General features: G+C 37.0%; 1 pseudogene; it reads left to right on the top strand.

Moving 5' to 3' along the window:
* The first annotated feature begins 7,398 nt into the window (after positions 1-7,398).
* On the top strand, positions 7,399-21,107 carry LOC119524135 (annotated as a pseudogene).
* Positions 21,108-22,531: the final 1,424 nt, after the last annotated feature.

Here is a 22,531-nt window from a genome sequence, read left to right as displayed (position 1 = left end):
ATGGCAGGACTTAAGCCACTGAGGAGGGCATAATATAAAAGGGCAACAAGGAGTAGTTTCCAAAATGGAGGGTTAGGAGGGAATGAAAGAATCATTCTGAAAAGCAGCAGCCAGGCAGAAATTACCCAAAGCAACTGTTTGCAGAAATGGGGGACAGGGGAGGACATCTCAAGGCCCAGGCCAGTGAGGGATGAAGAGTCTGTGAAAATGTGGACAGACTGTATTTCCAGCCACGGGTCCACGTGCTCACCCTCCCATCCTGAGTGAAATAGCAGCAGGTGGCCCAATCACTTCCTGTGGGATGGCTGCAGACAGGGATAGCTGAGGGAGTCCTCCACCACAAGTAAAATGGTGGACACAGCTCCACACTGAATCAGAGTTTGGTGGGCAAAATGAGGACAAAGGAACCCCACAGTTTCAGTCCTGCCTGGACAGTCACTGTCAGGCTCCAGGAGGTAAACGGCTTCTGAGGACAAGTAAGTTACTGAATAGCACTATTGCCTGACCAGGCCAAAAAGTGCAGGGGAACTGCACAGCTTTTCACAGCCTCTCAAAACCTATCACAGGCCATCAGAGGTGGTCTACACCACCTTCATGGGTACCTGGACCTGTTTATGGTGAGAAATACAGACAACTCAACTGTCAAAGCAGTACCCTAATATAAATCCAGAAAACAGGAAAACCATAGACAAGAGAGAACTGGACCTTCAGAATGTACCCAACAAGATAATCAGACATCAGCAAAAAAAAAAAAAAAAAAAAAAAACAAAAACAAAAAAACAAACAAAAAAAAAAACACAAGGCACACTGAAACTCAAGAATAAATGGCCCAGTCAAAGATTAAATGGCCCAGTCAAAGAAATCAAAAAGTTGGAGGTGACAATTGGGAAAAACTAATCAAAGATGTACAAGAAAATCTTAATAAATTCAAAGAAATGAAGGAAAATATGTATAAAGACATAAAGGATATTAAGAAGACACTATGAGAACATAAAGAAGAATGTGAAAGAACACACAAAAAAATAATATAGATTTTGGAAATAAAAGTCACTGTAGATGAAATTAAAAACATACTTGAGCTGGCAGGGCAAGATGGTGGAGTGGTAAGGAGTGGAATTTAGTCTCTCCTCTAAAGCAGCTGATAATTAGTCAGAAACTGTATGAAACAGTGTTTCTGGGTTCTCTAGTGACCAGTCACACATCATACACAAGTCTGGAATGTGTGGACAAGCTGAGATCACAGTGAAATTTGTAGGTTCCCCAGACCAGGGATCAGGCACCCCTCCCTGCCCAGACCTCACGGACTGTCTTACAGCTGGTTCCCAGAAACAAAAACAAACAAACAAACAAACAATAAAAAAAAAAAAAAAACGTATGCTGGGAAAAAGAAGGAAGACTCAACCCAGTCTCAACTGCAGAATCAATTAACAAATTAATTCATTAACTTTTGGAGCTGGGGATGCTACAGAAGAGTGGGGCTACAGGAAGGGGGGGCACATACAAGGGGGAACACATGCCCCGGATACAAAAAAGCTTGCTTTTTTTTTTCTACATTTCATACCTCCTCCTTTCTTGCTCTCTGACAATCTTTTTACAATTCAACAGGCCCTTGGCAATGGAGGAATTAAAACTGTTGGAGAGATATTATCCAGATAATAGCCCATTGCACACATTTAAATACTCTATTCTGACAATGACAAATCTTTCAGCCTGGGTAAAGTCTTTAAAAAGGGACTTTTTTTTTCCTTTTTTTTCCTTTCTTCTTTAAATGACTATTATAAGTAGTTCTTTTCAGATATCTGCAGTTGGCCTCCAAACACATGCAGTGGAGACCTGAGATATGTATGACAGAAAAAGCAGTGAGCCTAAAGGGGGAGAAAATTCCCTAAAGGGCATAACTTCCTGAAAAAGAGAAGGGTATGGTCCAGCTCAGTTAGCTGCCCTCCTTCAAGGAGCTCAGACACAAGAGGCTGGAAATCAGAAATCAGCTTCAGTCAGGCACACCGCTGACAGAGTCAGAGTCACAAGGAGAACTAAAGACACCACACCTCCCTACACTGGTGAGGGAGCTGTGGGCTGCCAAGTGCCACCAGCTGGACAGGACAGGAAAAGCACACAGTCAAAAGGCCTCATAGGAGGGTCTCATTTTTGGGGAAACTCCATACCTTCTTCCTGAGGCCTAGGCCTCTCTGGACTAGGAAAACATGATTGGGGTTGACTAGATCTGAGAACACCCTCTCACAAAAAGGCTACATAGAGGCAGGGCAAGAAACACAAAAACAAGACATGAAAAATTCAAATCAGCCAAATAGAACCTAAGTTAGAGGTCTAAAATAAGTTGAACAGAACACCAAAGCATACAGAAGAAAGCCAAACAACAAGAAAACCCGAGATAGAAGACTGAAAATGAGCTCCAGAATAAACTATTCAAGAAAATCAGACACGTAGACAGCTTAAGATAACAAGCCATACTAGGAAATACAAAAATATGGACCAGCAAAAGGAACAAAAAACACTTCAATGGAGATACAGGAGTTGAAACAAATAACTAATAATCAAACAGATCTCCCATACCAATTCAAAAATCAAATCAGTGAGCTGAGGGAAGATAGAGCAAAAGAGATAAAGGATATAAAGAAGACACTGGATGACCATAAGAAACAATTCATAAACTTGAAAAAACTAATGGCAGAACTTATGGGAATGAAGGGCACAATGGAGGAAATGAAAAACACAATGAAGAGATACAACAGTAGATTTGAAGAGGGAGAAGAAAGGATCAGTGAACTGGAAGACAAGATACTTGAATTCCTACACAGAAAAGAGCAGATGGTGAAAAGAATGGAAAAATACAAGAAGGTTCTTAGGGAGCTGACTGAAACCATGAAGTGCACAAACTCACATGTTATAGGTATCCCAAAAGGAGAAGAGAGAGGTAAAGGGGCAGAAAGATTAATTAAAGAAATATTCACTGAAAATTTCCCAACTCTTATGAAAGAAAATTACAGATTCAAAAAGTACAGCATACCCCAAACAGAATAGATCCCAATAGACCTACACCAAGACACTTACCAATAAGATTGTTCAATATCAAAGACAAAGAGAGAATTCTGAAAGCAGTAAGGGCAAAGCAATCCATCACATACAAGGGAGGCTCAACAAGACTGCACACAGATTTCTCCACAGAAACCATGAAGGAGAGAAGACAGTGGTATGATATACTTAAGATACTGAAAGAGAAAAAGTGCTAACCAAGATTTCTATACATGGCAAAACTGAGGGAGATATTAAAATATTTTCACACAAACAGACACTGAAACAGTCTGAATAAGAGACCAGTGCTACAAGCAATACTAAAGGGAGTGCTACCGGCTGACAGGAAAAGACAGGAGAGAAAGACTTGGAGAAAAGTGTAGAAATGAAGATTATCAGGAAGGGTAAAAAAAGAGAGAAGAAAAACTAAGATGTGACATATAAAATCCAAAAGACAAAATGGCAGAAGGAAGTACTGCCCTTACAGTAATGATACTAAGTGTTAATGGATTAAACTACCCAATAAAAAGACACAGACTGGTAGAATGGATTAAAAAACAGGACCCATCTATATGCTGTCTACAAGAAACTTATCTTAGACACAACGACAAAATTAGGCTGAAAGTGAAAGGTTGGAAAAAGATACATTATGCAAAAAGCAACCAGAAAAAAGTGGGAGTAGCTATATTAACATCAGACAAATTAGACTTCAAAAGTAAAACAATTAAAAGAGACAAAGGAGGACAATACATATTAATAAAAGGGTCAATTCACCAAGAAAACATAAGTAAAAGTGCCCCAAAACTCATGAGGCAAACACTGAGAACACTGAAAGGAAAAGTACATACCTCTAAAATAATAGAGACTTCAATTTCGATAAAGAAATGGAGATGTTGAATATAACAATGAATTAACTAGACTTGACAGATATTTATAGAACACTACACCTGACAGCAGCAGGATACAATTTTTCTAAAGTGCTTCTGGAACATTCTCTACGATAGACCACATGTTGGGTCACAAAGCAAGTCTCAACAAATTTAAAAATACTGATACCATACAAAATGCTTTCTCGGATCATAATGGAATGAAGTTGGAAATAAATCACAGGCAGAAGGTCATAAACTTCACAAATATATGAAGGCCAAACAACAACTGCTTAAAAAAACAATAACAAAGGAAGAAATTACAAGTGAAATCACTAAATACCTCAAGGCAAATGACAATAAAAACACAACATATCAAACCTTAAGGGATGCAGCAAAGGAAGTGCTGAGAGGGAAGTTTATTGCCCTAAATGGCTACATTAAAAGAAAACAGAGAGAAAAAAATGAGGAATTAACTGTTCACATGGAGGAACTAGAGAAAAAAAAAGAGCAAACGAAACCCAAAGAAAACAGAAGGAAAGAAATAATAAAGATCAGAGCTGAAATAAATGAAATTGAGAACAAGAAAACAAAAGAGACTCAGCAGAATCAGAAGTCAGTTCTTCAAGAAAATCAATAAAATTGATGGATCCCTAGCTAGGCTAACAAAAAAAAGAGCAGATGCAAACAAATACAATCAGAAATGGAAAGGAGACATGAGTACTGATGCTGCAGAAATAAAGGAGATAATGAACTACAAAACACTACAAACACCGTATGCTAATAAACTAGATAACATAGATGAAAGTGACAACTTCCTAGAAAAGCATAAACAACTGACAGTGACTCGAGAACAAACAGATGACTTCAAGTCAATCACAAGAAAAGAGATTGAGTCAGTCATCAAAAAGCTCTCAAAAAAGAAAAGCCCATGACCAGATGGCTTCAGATACGAAGTCTACCAAGCATTCAGAAAAGAATTAGTACCAATCTGCTCATACCCTTCAAAACAATTGAAGAGGAGAGAAACCTACCTAACTCATTCTATGAAGTCAAAATCACTCTAATACCAAAATCAAACGAAGATACTACAAAAATAGGAAATACAGACCAATCTCTTTAATGAATATAGATGCAAAAATCCCCAACTACTCACAAATTGAACCCAGGCACACATTAAAAGAATTATGCACCACAACCAGGTGGGAATAATTCCAGGTATGTGAAGCTGGTTCAACACAAGAAAATGAATTGATTTAATACACCACATCAATAAATCAAAGGAGAAGAACCACATGTTCATCTCGATCGGTGCAGAAAAAGGTATTCGACAAAATTCAACATCCTTTCTGATGAAAACACTTCAAAGGATAGGAATAGAAGGGATGTTTCTCAATATGATAAAGGCAATATATGAAAAGCCCACAGCTAACATTATACTAAATGGGGAAAGACAGAAAGCTTTCCCTCTAAGATCAGCAACAAGACAGGGATGCCCACTGTCACCACAGTTATTCAACACTGTGCTGGGAGTTTTAGCTAATGCATTAGGCAAAAAAAAGAAATAAAGGGCATGCAATTGGAGATGAAAAAGTAAAACTTTCATTCATTGCAGATGACAGGATTCTGTATGTAGAAAATCCAGAAAGTCTACAGCAAAGTTACTAGAACTAGTCAATGAATACAGCAACACTGCAGTCTACAATATCATCACACAAAAATCAGTAGTGTTCCTATACACAAATAATGTGCAACAAGCAGAGGAAATAAAAAAAATCCCATTTAAAATAGCAACCAAAAGAACCACGTATTTAGGAGTAAACTTATCCAAGGACACAGAAGACCATACAAAGAAAACTACAACTGCTAAAAGAAATCAAACAGGACCTAAAAAAATGGAAGAATACACTATGTTCATGGATTGGAAGACTAACTATAGTTAACATGGCAATTCTACTTAACTGATTTATAGATTCAATGCAACAGCAATTAAAATAACAATTAAAAACTTATTTTTCAGAGATAGAAAAACCAATAACCAAATTTATTTGGAAGGGCAAGGTGTCCCAAATACCCAAAAACATCTTGAGAAAAAGGAATGCAGTGGGAAGCCTCACACTACCTGATTTTGAAACATATTACAAAGCTACAGTGGCCAAAACAGCATGGTAGTGGCATAAGGATAGATATACTGACCAATGGAATTGAACTGACTGCTCAGAAATAGACTCTCGCATCTACGGACAATTGATTTTTGATAAGGCAGTCAAGCCAAAGCAACTGGGGCAGAGCAGCCTCTTCAATAAATGGTGTTTGGAGAACTGGATATCTATTTCCAAAAGAATGAAAGAGAATCCCAATCTCACACTTACACAAAAATCAACTCCAGATGGATCAAAGACCTAAACATTAGTGCTAAAATCGTAAGACTCTTAGAAGAAAATTCAGGGCAGTTTTTAAAGATCTTGTGATTGGAGGTGGTTTCCTAGACCTTACTCCCAAAGCACGAGCAACCAAAGAACAAATAGACAAATGGGTTCTCCTGAAAAATCAAACAATTTTGTACATCAAAGGACTTTGTTACAAAAGTACAAAGGCAGGCTACACAACAGGAGATAATATTTAGAAACCACGTACCAGATAAGGGTTTAATAACCTGAATATAAAAATTAATCCTGCAACTCAACAGAAAGACAAGCCAATCAAAAACCTGGCAAAAGACATGGACGTTTTACTGAAGAGGAAATACAAATGGCCCAAAAACATATGAAAAAAATGCTCAAATTCACTGGCTATCAGGGAAATGCAAATCAAAACCACAATGAGATATCACCTCACCCCTACCAGAATGGCCATTATCCAAAAAAACAGAAAATTACATGTGCTGGAGAGGATGTGGAGAAAGAGGCTCACTTATTCACTGTTGTATGTAGAATGTAGAATAGTGCAATCACTCCAGAAGACAGTGTGGAAGTTCCCCAGGAATCAAATTATAGATTATATGACCCAGCTATTCCATTACTAGGTATATACTCAGAGGACCTGAAAGTTAAGACATGAATGGACATTTGTAAATCAATGTTTATCATGGCATTATTCCCAATAGCCAAGAGACGGAAACAGCCCAAATGTCCATAAAGAGACAAGCGAATAAACAAAGTGTGGTACATACACATGATGCAATGTTACGCAGCTGTAAGACAAAACAAAGACACAGAACATATAACATGGACAAATCTTGAGGGCATTATGTTAAGCGAAGTTAGCCAGAAACAAAAGGACAAATACTGTATGGTGTCACTAATATGAATATGAATGAGCAAACTTTGGGAGTTAAAATCTGATAACACAGGCTACCAGGAGAGAGAAAGAGGGTAGAGATTGGCATTTGATGGTGAAGGACTAGAGAAGGTTTAGCAGGCTTGATTGTATAGAACCAGAAATTGATAGCATAATACTGTGTGATGGTAGCACAATATTGTAACTACACTGAAGAAAGATGTCCGTGAGTAAGGCTGAAGGAGGTGGGCTAGGAACATGTATGACACCTGAGGTAAAGATAGAATATAAAGACTGGGACAGTCTAACTTAGCAAAAACTGGAGTGGTCAATAATTGTGACTAAATGTACAAACACAAAACTGTTCTTGCATGTAGGAGAACAAATGAATGTCAAACAAGCAGAGGGTTGGAAAGGGGATGGAAGTGGGGAAAAATATAACCAAAGCAAACTGGAATCTATACTCAACAGAAAGACTGTAATATGCTTCAATTAAATGTAACAGCCGGGCAGCAGGAACAAAGCCAGGAACTGTGTGGACCGGTCACCACAGAGCAATTTGACTTTTGGCATACTTCATACAACACTCATGAACATGTGGAACAGCTGAGATCAGCGAATTCTGTAAGTTCTTGTGGCCAGGGTACCCGTGCCCCTCCCTGCCAGGCTAAGTCCCATGGGAGGAGGGTCCCTCAGTACTGGGAACCAGGGAGGAGAACTACAGTTGCAGCTCGATTGAAAACTCAGACTGCTGATCAAAAAATCCAAACACAGGTAGACTGAGACGAGACACCACAGAATCCAGGAGCAGTCAGCACAGCAGAGAGGAGACAGGGCAAGCAAAAACAGCAAATAAAAAAAAAAAAGACAAAAATTAAAACAGAGACTTTTTGGAGATCGAATGAACATAAAATGGAGAAGGGCAGGACTCAAACAGAATCAGGCACATATGCAAATCCAGAGGGCTAGTACCATTCTCTGAAGAGCTGGTTTCTCTGCTTTCGGATTGTTACTTAATGGTCCTAAATTCCTTGTCTCTTAGCATTTCAAGAGCACATTAAATCTGCAAGGAGGGCCCTTCTTTTTCTTTTCTTTTTTTTTGTCAGTTTCTCTTTTCTAAAACAATTACTCTAAGAAGCCCATTACAGAAAGCCTCAAAGACTTGCAGTTTGGGCCCAGGCAAGAGCTCTGAGGGACAAAGCAATAAGTCTAGTCCCTGAGAAATTCACTGAACACCATAACTTCCCAAGAAAAGGGGGGCGTCCCCTTGCAACCATCTTCCCAATGGGCTGGGAAAGCTTCTGCCGAGGGCCAGTGCCACAGCCCATAGCTACCCCAAACAACCCAGAGTGAAGGGAAGTGCCTCCAGCAAAACAGACACATGCAATGATATCAGACATGGACAATCGCCTTTCACGCACCCTCAGCTAACTGTCCCAGAGCTGGGAAGGCAGAGCCGGGTGAAAAGGGGGAAACTAAAATGCTCCATTCAGCCACTGTTTCAGCAGGCTGGTAAGCACCTACACGGCCCTAGGGCCCAGAACTTCCCTTTAGGGATGGCGCTTACCTGTGATGTAGCACAGTCTTCCTCAGCAGAGGCCCTAGGAGGGCAGAGTTAGGAAGAAAGACCCACTCTCAAGTCCCAGGGACCATATGTAAATACCAAGGACTCAAGGATCAGCAGTAAAGACAAACTGTGACAAGACTGAACTGAAAGATTAGACTATTGCCACAGCTTTAAAAATCCTGGAACACCTGGGAGATTTGATTATTAAAGCCACCCTCCCTACCTAACTACTCAGACACACACCCCATATTCAGGGCAGGCTGCAACAACTACACATGCATACCTGTTGCACTAACTGGACTCCCACAAGACTCAGACACCCACTCACCAAAAAGACAAAACTGGGGAGAACTGCTTGAGGGGAATAGGTGGCTCATGGATGCCACCTACTGGTTAGTTAGAGAAAGTGTACTCCACCAACCTGTAGATCTCACAAATCAGATATAAATGTTTGAATAAGACTACATATTCTGAAAGAACCATATCAAGTTAAGCAAATGCCAAGAGGCCAAAAACAACAGAAAATATTAAAGTATATGAAACAACCAGACGATATGGATAACCCAAACCCAAATACCCAATCAAAAGATAAGAGGAGACACTGTGCTTGGAGCAATTAATCAAAAGAACTAAAGCCAAACAATAAGAACATGGCACAGGATGTAAACGACATGAAGATGATGATAGGAGAGCCATAAAGAAGAAATTGCAAGAGTAAATAAAATACAGACAACCTTATGGAAATAAAAGAAACTGGACCAAATTAAAAAAACATTCTAGATACTCATACTACAAGACTAGAAGAAGCTGAACAGAGAATCAGTGACCTCAAGGACAACAGAATGGAAAATGAAAGAAGAAAAGAAAGAATGGGGAAAAAAATCAAATGGACCTCAGGGATGATAAATAACATAAAACATCCAATATAAGAGTCATTTGTGTTCCAGAAGGGGAAGAGAAGAGAAAAGGTCTAGGAATTCAAAGAAATTCTTGGGTAAAACTTCCCAAGCCTTCTAAACAACATAAACACACAAACCATAAATGCCCAAAGAACTACAAATAGAATAAATCCAATAAACCCCACTCCAAGAATATTCTGATCAAATTGTTAAATACCGAAGAGAAGGAGCAAGTTCTGAAACCTTCAAGAAAAAAACAAATCACCACCTACAAAGGAACAGCATAAGACTAAGTAGTGACTACTCAGCAGCCACCACGGAGGCGAAAGGAGTGGCATAACATATTTAAAATTGCGAGAGAAAAATTGCCAATCAAGAATACTTTATCCAGCAAAGCTCTGCTTCAATATAAGGGAGAGATTAAATTTTTCACAGACAAAAAATGCTGAGAGAATTTGCTAACCAGAGACCTGCCCTACTTGAGATACTAAATAGAGCCCTATGTATAGAGAAACAAAGAAAGGAGGAGAGAGATGGAGAAAGGTTCAGTACTAAAGAGATTTAGTATTGGTACATTAAAGGACATTAAGAGAGAGAGGGAAAAATATATCTGAAGAACATGAACCAAAGGATAGGATGGCTGATTCAAGAAATGCCTTCACATAATAACGTTGAATGTATAAATGCATTAAACTCCCCCATTAAAAGATATACATTGGCAGAATGGATAAAAAAAAAGAACCACAATATGCTGCATATAAGAGACTCATCTTAGACACAGGGACACAAAGAAATTGAAAGTGGAAGGAAGGAAAAATATTTCATGCATGCTACAGCCAAAAGAAAGCAGAAGTGGCAATATTAATCTCAGATAAAACAGACTTTAAATGCAAGGATGTTATGAGAGACAAAAAATGCCCCTACATACTAATAAAAGGGGTAATCAACAAGAAGAAATAACAATCATAAATGTTTATGCACCCAATCAAGGGGCCACGAAAGCATGAGAAACACTGGCAAAACTAAAGGAAGCAATTGATGTTTCCACAATAATTGTGGGAGACTTCAACACATCACTCTCTCCTAGAGCTAGATCAAACAGACAGAAGACCAACAAGGAAATTAAAAACCTAAACAATCTGACAAATGAATTTGATTTAACAGACATATATAGAACATTACATCTCAATCACCAGGATACACATTCTTCTCTAGTGCTCATGGAACTTTCTCCAGAAGAGATCATATGCTGGGATATAAAACAAGCCTCAATAAATTTAAAAAATTGAAATTATTCACAATGTGATAAACAAATTAGACTCCACAGACATATATACAGGATTACATCCCAACCAGGATATACATTCTTCTCTAGTACTCATGGAACATTATTCAGGCTAGATTATATGCTGGGGCATAAAACAAGCCTCAGTAACTTTAAGAACACTGAAATTATTCAAAGCACATTCTCAGACCACAATGCAATACAACTAGAAGTCAATAACAATCAGAGATCTAGAATATTCTCAAATATCTGGAGGTTAAAGAACACACTCTTAAACAATCAGGGGGTCAAAGAAGAAATTGCAAGAGAAATTGCTAAATATTTAGAGACTAATGAAATGAGAACACAACATATCAAAACTTATGGGATGCAGCAAAGATGATGCGGGGGAAATTTATAGCTCTAAATGCAACATTAAAAAGGAAGAAAGAACTAAAATCAAAGAACTAATGGAACAACTGAAGAATCTAGAAAATATCAACAAACTAACCCTAAAACAAGTAGAAGAAAAGAAATAACAAGGATTAAAGCAGACATAAATGATGGAAATCAAAAAAAAAAAACAATAGAGAATAAATAAAAGCAAAAGTTGGTTCTTTGAGATTACAAGATGGACAAACCCTTACTAGACTGACAAAGTCAAAAAGACAGAAGATCCAAGTAAGTAAAATAATAAATGAGATGGAGAACATTACTGTGGATCCTAAAGAAATCTTAAAAAATTATAAAAGGACACCATGAGCAACTGTACACCAACATACTAGACAATTTAGAGGAAATGGATAATTTCTGTAGCAACACAAACCTAGACTGACCAGAGAAGAAACAGAAGACCTCAAAAACCAATCACAAGAGATCCAATCAGTCATCAAAAGATTCCTACAAATAAAAGCACAGGGCCAGATGACTTCATAAGGGAATTTTGCCAAACTTTCCAAAAAAAAAAAAAAAAAAAAACAAAAAAACAAACATTCCAACTCACACTCTTTAAAAGCTGAATAAAACGGAAACACTATACCTAATCCATTTTATGAAGCCAACATCACTCTAATACCAAAACCAGAGAATGATGCTAAAGAAATGAAAACTACAGGCCAATCTCCCTAAGAATATAGATGCAAAAATTCCTATCAAAATTATTGCAAATCAATAAAAACACATTAAAAAATCATACACCATGAACAAGTGGGGTTTATCCCAGGCAAGCAAGGGTGGTTCAACATAGGAAAATCAATCAATGTAATACAAACATTAACATATCAAAAGGAAAAAATCAAACGATCATCTCGATATATGCAGAAAATCATTCAACAAAATTCAACATCATTAAAAAAAAAACACCTCAAAAGGTAGGAATTGAAGGAAAATTCCTCAATATGATAAAAAGGGCATATATGAAAAACCCACAGCAAGATAGTATTCAATGGTGAGAGACTGAAAACCTTTAAGATCAGGAATGAGACAAGATGCCTGCTGTCACAACTATTATTCAACATTGTGCTAGTTCTAGCCAAAGCAATCTGGCAAGACAAAATAAAAGGCATCCAAATGGAAAAGAAGAAAACTGTCATCATTTGCAGATGACACGATCTTGTATTTGAAAAACCCTGAAAAATGGAGGCACAGCTATCTGAGCTAGAAAAGAAATTCAGCAAAGTGTGAGATACAAGATTAATGCATATAGGTCAGTAATGTTCCTATACACTAGAAATGACCTAACTGAAGAGACACTCAAAAAAAAAAAAAAAAACAAAGATTCCAGTCACAACAGAAACTAAAAAAACCAAGTACCTAAGAATAAATTTAACCAAGGATATAAAAGAACTCTAAACAGAAAATTACATAACTGTACTAAAAGAAATAAAATGGGACCTAAAGAGGTGGACAGATATTCTGTGTTCATTGATAAGAAGGCTAAACTTTACTAAGATGTCAATTCTACACAAACTGATCTACAGATTCAATGCAATTCCAAGCAAAATTCCAACAACCTCCTCTTCATACTTGGAAAAACTTATCAAATTTATTTGGAGGGAAAGGGATCACATTGCTAAAAACATTCTAAAAAAGAAAACCAAGTGGGTGGATTTACACTTCCTGACAATGAAGCCTACTATAAGACACAGCAGTCAAAACAGCATGGTATTGGCACAAAGATAGACATAATGATCAATGAAATGAACTGAGAATTTGGAAAGAGAACCCAGATCTATGGTCATGTGATTTTTGATAAGGTTCCCAAATCCACTGAAATGGGGCAGAAGTCTCTTTAACAAGTAACAAATGAGGCGGGAGAACTGGATATCCATATCCAAAGGATTCCTACCTCACATCTTATTAAAAAAAACTCAAACTGGATCAAAGACCTTAGTAAAAGAGACAATACTATAAAACTCCCAAAAGATAATGCAGGGAAACCTCTTCAAGACCTAGTATTAGGAGGTTGCTCCTAAGACCTTACATCCAAAGCACAAGCAATGAAAGAAAAAATAGATCAATGGAATGCCTCAAAATCAAAAGCTTCTGTACCTCAAAGGAATTTGTCAAAAAGGTGAAGAGGCAGCCAACACAATGGGAGGAAATATTTGGAACCATGTATCTAATAAGAGACTGATATCTTGCATATATAAAGAAATCCTACAATTCACTGAGAATAGTAGAAACAGCCCAATTATAAAAGGGCAAAAGATATGAAAAGACATTTCTCCGAAGAGGAAATACAAGGGGCTAAAAACACAGGAAAAAAAGGTTCATTCTTACTAGCTATTAGGGAGATGCAAATCAAGACAACAATGAGGTATCATCTCATACCAATAAGAATGGTTGCCATAACAAACAGGAAACTACAAATGCTGGAGAGGATGTTAGAGTTTGAACCCTTATTCATTGCTGGTGGGACTGTTTAATGGTACAGCCACTCTGGAAGACAGTTTGGCAGTTCCTCAGGAAAACATATCAAGTTACCCTATGATCCAGCAATTTCACTTCTCATATACCCAGAAGATCTGAAAGTAGTGACACAAACAGATAACTGCATCAATGTTCACAGCTACATTGTTCACAATTGCCAACTGATGGAAACAATCAAATGTCCTTCAACGGATGAGTGGATGAACAAAATGTGGTATATAGATAGCATGGAATACTATGCAGCAGTTAAGAAGGAAACAGGTCATGAAACATAACATGGATGAACCTGAAGACATAATGCTGAGTGAAATAAGCCAGACAGAAAAGGAGATATATTGTGTTACCACTAATGTAACTCCTTGAAAATGTAAAATAAGTGTCTTATAATGTAGAATATAGGGGACCTAGAGACAGACAGAAGCTAGTGAAGGGGGAATGATAATCTAATTCATACAGATATGATAATGAGAGTGAACTTATTGGTATGGGAATGGTCAGGTGTGACTATAGTTCATTAATGGGATTATAAGTATCAGTGATGCACTGAAGGTGAACATGTTTGTAAATGGTTGTTAAAGGCATGCAGCCCAACAGAGTAGTACCACAAACCTAAATAAGTGCTAGCATGATATACTTATAAAGGTATGACACTGGTGCAGAGGGTTAACACAGAGTGGTATATGGAAAACTACCTTTTACATATCTTACTAACATTACACTAATACTACAGATGAATAATTGGCAGCTGATAAGAGCTCTGGGACATATTATGTTATGATAATTGTTTAAAGTTGAGAGTGATAATCGTACAACTCAGTGAAGATAATGTAAGAAGCTGACTGTTTACCATCAGATAGAATATACATTAAGTGTAATTAGGAAGCCCCTAGTTAATAAATTAAGCTCTTGACTTGACTTGCTCTTGTGAAACTTAAGAGTTGTGAATGGGAGACTGAGCCCTCCTATAATTAGTCTTAAGAGGTACTTCCAGGGAACCTCCTTTGTTGCTCAGATGCGGCCTTTCATCTCTAAGCCCAACTCCACAAACAATTCATTAACCTCCCCACCATGAGGAACATTACTTCCAGGAAATGAATCTCCCTGGTGACGTGTGATGTAATTCCCAGGAGTGAATCTGGCCCTGGCAGCAAGTGATTGAAAATCCCTACTTGACCAAAGAGTGGGGAAAAAAGTAACAAGCTGAGGTCACAGTGGCTGAGAGATCTCAAAGAGTAGAGAGGCTACCCTGGATGTTTCCTCATGCAAGCTCTGGCTAGAAATCCCAAATGGCAACAATATGCCATGACCATACCAAAAGTAGTCCCCAGATACCTAGGTCCTGAGATTGTATAAAAATTCAGTAAGTTTTATCTCTCAGAAACTTAAATCTACCAGAGTGTTCCTATGCCAATCAAGTCTTAGAACACAGATACACAGCCTCTTTTAACTACAGTCAGATGCATCCCCCTTCCCCATACTGTTGACACCCCCTTTCAATATGAACAAGTTAGGGTGCTCACTGCCTAGACACCCTGACATGGAGAAAATGATTACATGAGAGGAAGGGGTAGAAACAAATAGATAAGATTTCACAAAGGTATATGAATACTGAAACTTTTCATAAATATGTATGTATATTTTTAGATGCTATGGTGTTGGAATAGCTGGAAGGATGTAAATGACATGGTAGAATTGTAAACTATAACATCCTTTGAAATTTACTCTATAGCTACTTGCTGAATTGTGCTCTGAAAGTCTTCATCTTTCTGTATATACCCTATATTACATAATAAGGAAAGAACAGAAACTGTGAACTGTAACCATAACAATTCTTGAACTTATCTATATAACTGCTTATTGACCTGTACATTGAAAGTTACCACCTTTCTATATATATATATATATATATATATATATATATGTTTTATTTTACAGTAATGGAAATAGCTGAAGTTGTGGAACCGTGACTCATGGCATTCCTTGAAATTTGCTAACTACTTGTTAAATTGTACTTTGAAAATTATCACTGTTATGTATACATGTTAAAGTTCACAATAAAAATGCATTTAAAAAGGAAGTTATCACTGTTATGTATACATGTTAAAGTTCACAATAAAAATGCATTTAAAAAAAGAAAATTCACAAGCAAAATTAGGAAATACCTTGAGGCAACTGAAAATTAAAATACAACATACAAAAACCTATGGGATACACTGAAATTAGTGCTGGCAGGGAAATTTATAGCTCTGAATGCTTACATTAAAAAAGAAAAAGTTTTCAAATCAATGTTCTAACTGCAAAATTGGAAGAACTAGAAAAAGAAGAAAAAACAACTAGAAAAAAAGTGCAGAAGGAAGGAAACAAAGATTAGAGTGGAGATAAATGAAATACAAAACAAAAAATAGAGTTAAAACCAAAAGTTGGTTCTTTAAAAAGGTCAATAAAATTGAAAAACCTTTAGCTAGACTGACAAACAAAAAAAGAGAGAGAATATAAACAACTAAAATCAAAACTGAAAGGAGGGACATTATAACCAACCTCCCAGAAATAAAAAGGAATACAAGAGGATACTATGAACAACTCCATGCCAATAAATTAGATAACCTAGATGAAATGTACAAATTCTTGGAAACACACACAACTACATACACACCGACTCAAGAGGAAACAGAAGATCTCAACAAACCAATTCCAAGAAGAGACTGAATCTGTAAACAAAAACCTCCCAATAAAGAAAATTTCAGACGAGACGTCTTCACAGGGAATTCTACCAAACATTCCAAGGAAGACTGACTCCAATTCTGCTCAATCTCTTCCAAAAAACTGAAGAGGAGAGAACACTCCCTAATTCATTCTATGAGACCAACATCACCTTCATACCAAAGCCAAATAAAGATACCAGAAGAAAAAGACAGACAAATATCACTTATGAATATATATGCAAAAATCCTCAACAAAATACTAACAAAACAAATACAATAGCATAATAAAATGATTATATACTATGACCAAGTGGAATTTATTTCTGGTATGTAAGATTGGAATATAAGAAAATCAATTACTGTAATACACCATACTAACACGAGGGGAAAAAAAAAAAAACACCTGATCATCCCAATTGATGTAGAAAACGCATTTTACAATATCTGGCAGCCCTTCTTGATAAAAACAGAATAGGAATAGATGGAAACTTCCTCAAAAGGATAAAATCATGTATGAAACCCCCTTTGCTAAAATCCCACCTAATGATGAAAGACTGAAAGCTTTCCCTCTAAGATCAGGAACAAGGGAAGGATCCCACTGTCAACACTGTAATTAAAGATTGTACTGCAAGTTCTTGCCGCAGCCATGAGGCAAAAAAAAAAAAAGAAAGAAAAGGCATCCAAATTGGAAAGGAAGAAGTAAAACTTTCCCTATTTGCAGGTGTACTATATACTGAAAATCCTGAGAAAACCACTACAAATCTCCTAGAGCTAATAAATGAATTCAGCAGTGTGGCAGGGTACAAGATCAATATCCAAAAGTCAGTAGTGTTTCTATTCACATGAAATGAACAATCAGAAGAAGAAATCAAGAAAAAAATTCCAATCAAAATAGCAACTAAAAGTATCAAATATCTAAGAATAAATTTAACCAAGAATGTAAAGGCTCTGTCCAGACAGCTAGAAAATATTGCTAAAATAAATAAAAGAAACCTAAATAAATGGAAGGACATTCTGCATTCATTGATTGGAAGACTAAATATCATTAAGAGGTCAAGCCTACCCAAAGCAATGTACAGATTAAGTGCAATCACAAACAAAATTATAGCAATCTTCTTTGCAAAAATGGAAAAGCCAATTGTCAAATTTATATGGAAGGGTAAGGGGCTGAAAATAGCTAAAGCCATCTTCAAAAAGAGGAGTGAAGTTGGAGGATTCATACTGACAAATCTTAAAACTTACTACAAAGCCTCAGTAATCAAAACAGCATGGTACTGGCACAAGGACAGACATACAGAGCAATGGAATCAAATTGAGAGCTCAGAAATCAACAATCACATTTTAGCCAACGGATTTTTGATAAGGGGCAAAGACCACTCAAGTGAGAAAGAACAATTCTCTTCAACAAATGGTGCTGGGAAAACTGGATATCCATTGCCAAAAAATGAGGGCCCCTACTGCATACCATGTCCAAATTTTAATTTAAAATGGATCAAAGACCATAATCTAAGGGCTAGAACTAGCATACTCCTAGAAAAAAATCTAGGGAGGCATGTTCAGGACCTTGCATTAGGCAATGGTTTCTTAGACTTTCCACCCAAAGCACAAGCAAGAGAAGAAAAAGTAGATCAACAGGACCGCCTTAAAATTAAAATCATTGTGCTTGAAAGGACTTTATCATGAAAATAAAATGACAACCTACACAATGGGAGAAATATTTGGAAACCACATATCTGATAAAGTTTTATTATCTAGAATATATAAAGAAACAATGTAATTAAAAAATGGTCAAAAGACTTAACTAGACATCTCTCCAAATAAGATATACAAAATGGCCAGAAAGCACATGAAAAGATGCTCAACATTATTAGCGATCAGGGAAATGCAAACCAAAACCACAATGAGATACCACCTCACAGCCATTAGAATGGCTGCTTTTTTTAAAATGGAAAATAACAAGTATTGGAGAGGATGTGGAGAAATAGTAACACTTATTCATTGCTCTTGGCAATGTAAAATGATGCAGCCACTGTGGAAACAGTTTGGTGGTTCCTCAGAAAGCTAATATAGAACTACCATATGACCTGGCAATCCCACAACTAGGAATAGACACAGAAGAATTGAAAGCAGGGACTCAAACAGATATTTGCCTACTGCTGTTCATAGCATCATTATTCACAATTGCCAAAAGATGGATGCAATCCAAATGTCCATCAACTGAAAAATGGATTAATCACATGTGGCATATACATATGATGGAATGTTATTCAGCCATAGAAACAAATGACTTCTTCATAACAAGCAACAACATGGATGAACCTTGAAGACATCAGGTTGAGAGTGATAAGCCAGACATATAAGGTCAATATATATGATCTCACTTGAAGCAATTAGAATAAGCAAACTCATAGAGTCAGAATGTAGAATACAGGTTATAGGGGTACAAGGTGGGGATAGGGAATGGGAAGTTATGGATTAAAATGTACAGGATTCCTGAGGCCAGGGTGGGTGGCTGCGGGCTGTGGGTGGGTCCGCCAAGCCCGCCTCGGGGCTGCCATGAGCTCCCAGCCTTGTCCAGTGACCTGCAGCCGCCACCCAGTCAGAAGGCCTAGCCCGCACTCTGAGAACAAAGAAGACAAACACTCAAGGAACTTCTTTGAGAAGGAAAACACTTTTATAAACAAAGAGGAAGATCAGATATTATCCAGGGATTGGAGAATGATGACATCTGAACACCAGGTCCAAGAAAGGACAAAAGTTCTGGAACTTAAAAAAGGTGATGAAGAAAATGCCAAAAGATCTACAGAAAGCAAATAATGTAAGGATGGAAAAAAATGTATTCCTTTAAAACCTTCTGACTTAACCAATTCAACTATAGAAGTTGATACATGTAATTTTGAGGATAATAATCAACCTCTACAGTTGTTGCCAATTAAAGATGATCCTCAAAATCAACGTATGACATTTACCCAGGCAATTCACTTAAAAAAAAAAAATAAAGAAAACCAAATGACTACAGAAAAACCGAAGCAAGATGCTGCTAACATTCCTAAGAGTCCTGTGCTGCTGGGATCTTATCATGGCCAAATTATTCAGCCTAAGGTGAATTCATTTAGAAAACCTCTGCAAGTCAAAGATGTGAGTTCTGCCACAACTTGGAAACTTTCAGCTACTGTCTCTGAAGCCACAGAGCCTCAGCCTTTAAACACCAGCAGTGTAAGAGTGAAAAGTAACAGCACCTCAAACAGAGCTACCACAAAATTTGTGAGCACTGCATGTCAGGACTGACAGCTTGTATGACCTCCTATTAGAAGTTACCACAGTAATAGCCAGGACAAGGAGAAACAGGATGTCAGCAGAACTTCTGCCAGTGTTAGAGTCCAGATGGAAATTGATTACTACAGTTAAAAACAGATTTATCTAGGGTCAAAACCAGTTCTTCTCAAGACAAAAAAAGAAATGAGACATCATCAAGAAACCTGGGTTCTGAAATTATAACCAGGCCAACTTCATCTTCTAACACCAAACTGATAGAAAAGTCCAAAACCACTAATCAGCAAAGACAAACTGTAGCCCAAGCAACCTTTGTTAGATCGGCTCAGCCCAAAGAAAATGCAGAGGAGAGAAGAATCCATCTGACTGAGTGCAAAGCTGGCAGAGAAAGAGTGCTGAAAAGGCCTTCTAGCTCTGTACTTACCCAGCTAGAACCTGAAGGACAAGACGAAAACCCTGTCGGGTCTTTCTGGACTATCATGGCAGAAGAAGACGAGCAGAGACCATTTACTAAAAAAGTAAACATGACATTTTCTGAATGCCTGAATCTAATTAATGAGGGATGCTCAAAAGAAACCACACTGAATGACCTGGTTAAAAATATTCCAGATGCCAAAAAATTTAAATATGGGATATGCCTAGTACATCTTGAATCAATTACAGGTCCTACTGAAAACATTATCACGATCTATAAGAAACCATTCTGACAGGGGCTCAGCCTATTGAAGAGATGCAACATGCAAATGCAGATATTCTAACACTGAAGAATAAATTAGAACTTAATTTTGGAGAAAAGCCCAAGGCTTGTGCAGCCACAGAAGAAATCCAAGTCAATACTGATAATATAGGTGTTAACCTAGAGCCAGGAAACTAGAAATGAAAAATAGACAACCTAAAAATGTGATATTTCAGACTGAAAATGAACAAGAAACAAAACAAAAGCCCGTCAGTGATGCTAAAAACCCCAATAAGAAACTAGAGTGAGATCCTTAACTAAATACAGTGTTTCAACCACACCATACTTGTAAAGTGTAAAAAAGAAGACGCAATTTGATGAAACAAATTCTATGTTTAAAGAGCTGAAGTTTCTAATGCCAGTGAGACATTCTCGACGTCTTCAAGAGAACAATTCCAAATTGCCAGATATGCTAAATGCTAAAAGGCCATTATCCTTGTGTGTCTTCACTGCAGCAGTTGGCAGAATTGGGAAGCGAAACAGATGCTTTTGTCTGCTATCCTAATGCAGTGCTCCACAGGATGTGCTCAGAGGCTGAGACAGCAGAGGAGAAATAAAACTCTGATGAGGGATGGGGTTTTAATATAAATAACAGTAATGGTACATCATCAGAAAATGATATGTTCTAGCTAAAATTTATATTTACATAAAAGAAGGTTCTTTGTGGTAAGAAAGAAAAGGTGCTAAACTTAGTGGATATCAGAAACCTTAAAACCAGCCTGAGTTTCCTTCTTAGTTAAAATTTCAACTTCCACAGATACTTTGATGTAATTTATAGAGTATCAGAATGGAGTTAGGGATGGAATATATAATATTTAATAACTGTCATTCTAGATTAGGTAACATTTCTAAATATAATAGTTAAACTTGTCATGATATAAAAACTTTACTGTTAAATAGTGTCCCTTGAAATATGGTAGTTATATAGTTAACATTTCTCTTTTTCTCACACATAAATATCATCAATAAAATTGTTTTGTAAAGTTCTGAAATAATACATAGAGTTGGTAGATACCTATGTAATTTCCAACTATACAGAGTTTCAAATAAGTGATTTTTCATTGTAAAATTAGTTTTAAAACAAATGAATGTGATAGAAGATCAGTATTTCATCTTTTATTTATGTTCATTCCATTTGTATAATAACAGTTAGCTTTGTTCTATAAACTGTCTTCTGTCTGGAAAGTAGGAATGTTATTTCTTTTTCTAATAGAAATATATACCTAATATGCATCCAATAAATTAAAATACCTATAAAAAATACAGGATTCCTATTTGGAGTGATGGATATGTTTGGTAATGGATGGTGGTAACGGTAACACAAATTGTGAATGTAATTAGCAGCACTGACATATATATGAATGTGGGGAAATTTTAGATTGCATATAGGGCAAAACAATAAAAATTTTTAAAAAATCTATGGATCTATGGATGGACACTACACCAACAGTGTACCCTAAGTTAAGCCATGGACTACAGTTATTAACACAATTATTAAAATTTGCTACCATCAATTTTAAGAAATGTTCCATACCAATGCAAGGTGTTAATTGTGTAGTGGTATATGGGATTCCTGTATATTATGCATAGTTGTTCTGTACACGCTCAACTTGTCTAACAAAGAAAAAAATTATTAAAAAGTAATCCCTTGAGTGATGTCACCAACATGCCAATGTAAACAGCTACTGAAAATCTCTCTCCAGAGATTCAGCAGAAAAAGAACAATTCTCACTTGTTCAGAACTCTGAAGGAAGATAAAAACTGGAGAAGGATCCCACAAATGCTGAACAGGAAAATATCAGGTCATTAACTTCTGTCAGACAAGCTGGTCCTTTCCATTCTGGCTCATTCAGTCACACACAGCTCAGGAAGTGCCCAGAGACAGCAGTCGGGATCCTTCCTACCTCCCACCAGGGACATAGACTATAAAATCTCACACAGCAGTGAGACAGGTCTCCACCTATATCCAGATACAGAGACC

This window comes from Choloepus didactylus, chromosome Y (assembly GCF_015220235.1).
Source record: "Choloepus didactylus isolate mChoDid1 chromosome Y, mChoDid1.pri, whole genome shotgun sequence".
Lineage (NCBI taxonomy): Eukaryota > Metazoa > Chordata > Mammalia > Pilosa > Megalonychidae > Choloepus > Choloepus didactylus.
Note: the sequence above shows the minus strand (reverse complement) of the source record. Positions and strands in the feature narration are given on the sequence as shown.